Consider the following 4,739-nt stretch of genomic DNA (forward strand, 5'->3'; position numbering starts at 1 on the left):
TACCATGCTCGCTATCATCTCCTCTTGGCCATATCTCTGCACAAAGGATCTCCTTGAAGCTCTTGACCTTGTGATTGCTCAAGCTACAAACACAAGATGTTAGTGACATATTTTTGTGCTTTTAGTTAATAAACAAAAATGAGAGAAGAAATGATATACAAATTAAGCATGCTTGGTGATCTCAAACCACTCACAAGAGGTCCCACCCAAAGGCAAAGGGAACCAAGATGCTAATGATCCTTGAGGCAATGCAAAATGCAATGTTATGATGCCATGAGGGATCTTAGGGACAAAATTGGGGTCTTACAATATGGCGCATTATCCAATTTAATAAACGACAAAAATGGGGTTGTTGGGTATCAAACTAATGACATTTCAAGTTTTCACTATGGTTGTTTATTCTAACTATGATGATAGGTAGAGCGCTTTCTAGTTTATTACCAAGGTCATTAGACCGTGATAGTAAGTAGTTCAGTTAGTACCACACCCTTCTTTTCCATGAACCATAAACTGTAGTTAAATGTATATTCCAACTGTTGTGAAAAATATATTTTATAGTAGTGCATCATTTTAACTAACTAGGAAAATAAGTAAGATTTGACACTCTAATATTATACTATTTTGATAGAACTTAGTGCTTGCTTCCTATTCCTTGGACTGAATCGGTTGTTGATGTTACACAATGATTTACTGAGGTTTTATAAGTGTGTGGTTAAAGGAGGGGTACTGTCTTAGAATTTATTCATCAGCATTTCACTTACTAGTATTGGTTTATTTTTCTCATCAACTACCTACCTATTATTAAAATATGTCACCATTTTTCCTAATTTACCCTTTTTTCATTTTTCAAAGTTACACTACAAAATTTCTATATATGCAATTAATATAATAAGTAAAACTTTCTCTAATTATATTGTTCTATCCGACCACATGACCTCAATACTCTCTCAACACCCTTTTTACTTTAGTCAGAGGGAAAACTTTTAGGGTTCATCAATTACCTATCTATTATTAAAATATGTCACTATTCTCCTTAATTTACCCTCATTAATTTTTCAAATATACACAACAAAATGTACATATATGTAATTAACATAATAAGCAAAAATGTTTCCAATTATATTACTATATTCGACCACGTGTCCTCATTCCCCTCTCATCACACTTCTTACTTTGATTGGAGGGGAAATTTCAGGGTTCATTCAACTGGATTTTGAGCATATCAATAAAGAATAAGAGGAAGAACAAAACTTCCCTTTTTACTCCTCCGAATCGGAAAGAAAACTTAATCGGAGGAAGAGAGTAACAGATAAACAAGAAGATGAGTATCCCATTTCTTCTCTCTATTTTGTTTCAAGCAGATTCCTTCTTTTTGTTCAATGTATTTATTCTCCGATTCCAATTTCCTTCTTGATAATTGGAGAGAATCCGATGAGTGTTCCATTTTCTTCTTCCATCTGTTTTGTCATTTAACTTCTTCTCTGTATTTTTTCTTTTGCATCATTATGAAAAACAAAATGGAAGAGGTTACAATTTTGATAGTTTCTGACGATGCTTGATTCAGTGCCAACAGTGAGAGAGATAGCCACAAAGGCTCTAAATCTACACTGTTAGAAACAAGGTGCATAACCTATCTTTCTTCTACTTTGGAATGTCTTTCTTATACTCTGTATGAGTTTGTTAATGTTTTTCTTTTGAAATTTTATTTATAATAATGGTTTTTAAAAGAAAAAAAATGCACACAATGGTATCTTTATGATGAATGAGAAAAAAAGTTTTTTGGATTTTTCTCTTTTGATTTTCTAGATTTTATGGTGAAATTGTTGAAAGGTACTTGAGCATGTGTTTGAGCTCTTTCTATTAGGTATTATGCTTAGTGCAAATTATCCTTCATAACATAGAATCACAAGCATACTACTTTATTTTCATTTTTATGATTTTTAAATTATGAATTAATATTGTGTCAAAAAAATTATGAATTAATATTGACTAACATATGTGGATCTTGCAGGGGTTATGAGCTATTGTAGGAGGTAGACTATCCTTTTCCTATAGGAAAAAGAAGGGAATTTGGCAAGAAAAATAGAAAACTCACTCAATTTTGATCCCAGAATTTTTTAAGGGAAATGAAATTAGAAAATGTTGGTAAGCTCTTTGATGAAGTTATTCGGGTAGTAAAAGAGTGAATAATGGTAATAAAAGACTTATGATCGATCAGAGGAGAAATATGTACATGGAAAAGTTATAAGGGTGCACATTATTAGGAAGGTTAAGAAAGAATCGAGAAATGATGGAACAATATTAATATTAACTTCAAATTTCCTTAATACTTTTTGTAGTCTTTTGGAACTTTTAATATTTATTAATTTATGTGCTTTAATTTCTCTCTCTTTTGATAATTTTTTAGATGACAAATCTGGTTCAACAGAGAATAAAAATTCCAAAGATGAAGCATCTAAAGAAACTCTTCAACTTGGGGTTGGGGTTGGTTTTCTAGCTAATCCTTCTGATTTCTAAGCAATGAGTGGTCTTCTCAATGTAAGTGGCTATATCCTTTCTTCCGTTAATTTCTTTATATCTGTGGTGTTTGTTATATTTATTGATATCAAGTTGCGTTACTTTTTAATAAGTTGAGTTTAGTATATGTTAACAAGTACTGCCCATGCATTAGATTTTGTGCATTTGCAACATATGTTGGATTTGTGAGGGAAAAAGTTAAACATTTTTAGAGGTCCATAGTATTGGCAGTGAGTGATTGTTGGGAGTGCATACTATTTTCCTTCAAAGTTTTCCATATCATGAGAAAGTATTTTGTAGTTGTTGTCAATTTGAATAAGATTATGCAAATAACATGATCTCTTATGTTTTATATCTATAGTAATCTTTTAAAGATCGTTAGAGCTCACCATATGGGATGTCAATATGCCATATGATCCAAGTATCAAGGAATTGGTTGAATATTGTTGGTTGCAACAATTGCACTACATTGAAATTCAAGTAGTCAGAAAGTTCAAAAGACCACTATACAAAAGGTTAGAAAATACTACCAATAAATGCAATCATTTGTAATATCGTTCGAGTATGATTTCGGGCCTCAATAATGCAGCTCCACATATGTCATACCCCAATTTTGTCTGGTATTTTAAATTCATCTGATACATGTTCGTTTGTTAAGTTTTTAATTTTTAACCATATGCATTTTTATCATAAAAAAGTCACCATAATCATGCATATATGCATTATAGTAAAAAAAGTCAACATTTTACATGTTGAAGAAATTGACTAAAATTACATTTTGTTTTTCATTATGCATTTTGAAAAATAAATTCGTGATCATTTGACTTATCATCAAAATATATATTTGGATTTTATTAATCATTTTCAAGCATCATAAACAAAAATCAATGTTTCTAGAAGATCCAAAATATATCTCATTTATTACATTATTATTCTATGCATATATCACATCATTATTTCATGTATATATGTAATTATTCACTATTTAATTAAATAAGTTTTTAGAAGGTACTCACACTCTTTGCATAAGTCCTAAACCACCCCTTTTAGACCCTATAAATAAAATCATTCTCATTCATAAATCTCACCAAGAATCACTCACAAGAATAAGCTAAAACTTTACACAAATTTCTATCCAATTTTCAAGTCACTTTTTTTCTTCTTTATTTAGGTAGACTTTTAATTTTTGTGTATTTAATTTTCTTTACATTATTATTCTTGTTGCACTTAATCAGTACCTTAATCATCACAAATTTGCATGGAAACTCCATTGATTCAAAATTGTTAAGAATGTGTGGTTGGGCCTAACTCAACCCTATAAAACCGGTTTTTAAACCGGTTTTGTAGGGTTGAGTTAGGATAAACCACGCATTCTTAACATGGTATCAGAGCCTCGTTTAAGATCCGGTGGGCCACCTACTATGGTTTCTGCTATCGGGCCACCCACCATTTATTTCCAAGCTCCAGATGTCCAATCCTGGGCGTGAGGGTGTGTGTTAAGAGTCTCACATCGGACAATATATGGCCTAAACATGAGTTTATAAGTGGGGGCAGCCCTCACTCTACCAACCGGTTTTAACCGGTTTAGTAGGGTTGAGTTAGGCCTAACCACACTTCTTAATAAAAATCAAGAGTTTAAAGTGTTCTTGAAACTCCATGAGCAAAAGTGCTTAAATGTGATTTAACTTTCGTTTATTTAATTTTCTTTACATTATTATTCTTGCTACATTTAATTAGTATTCTAATCATCACCATTTTGCATGGAAACTCCATTTATTCAAAATCAAGAGTTTAAAGTATTCTTTAACTTCCATGAGCAAAAATGATTCAATATGATATAATTTTTGTTTATTTACTTTTATTTGCATTATTATTCTTGTTGCACTTAGTTAGTATATTAATCACCATTATTTTGTACGGAAACTCCATTAATTCAAAATCAAGAGTTTAAAGTGTTCTTGAACCTCAATGAACAAAAAGGGTAAAATGCAAATTAATGTTTGTTTTACATAAATAATATATCAAAAAGATTCCCAACATCACCACGAGCATGAATCCATGGTTCGTTTGTCATAAGGGTGGATAAGATGACCGAATCAAGCAAATATATGTTATTTTATTTTTTGTTGATTTTCGATTCTTTTGTTGTTGATTTGTTTATTCTAAATATATCATTATGTTTGTGAGATCGAGTAGATAAATTTTTATTACTCATTTGCTTA

At 30.9% G+C, this 4,739-nt stretch overlaps 1 long non-coding RNA gene across 1 annotated transcript; it reads left to right on the top strand.

Annotated features, from left to right (window-relative positions):
• The first annotated feature begins 1,168 nt into the window (after positions 1-1,168).
• LOC127105897 (uncharacterized) lies at positions 1,169-3,295 on the top strand. The gene is made up of 4 exons (XR_007795165.1): positions 1,169-1,621; positions 2,012-2,145; positions 2,408-2,538; positions 2,879-3,295. It is a non-coding gene; the product is annotated as an uncharacterized LOC127105897 (long non-coding RNA).
• Positions 3,296-4,739: the final 1,444 nt, after the last annotated feature.

Source organism: Lathyrus oleraceus, chromosome 7, assembly GCF_024323335.1.
Source record: "Lathyrus oleraceus cultivar Zhongwan6 chromosome 7, CAAS_Psat_ZW6_1.0, whole genome shotgun sequence".
Taxonomy (NCBI): Eukaryota; Viridiplantae; Streptophyta; class Magnoliopsida; order Fabales; family Fabaceae; genus Lathyrus; species Lathyrus oleraceus.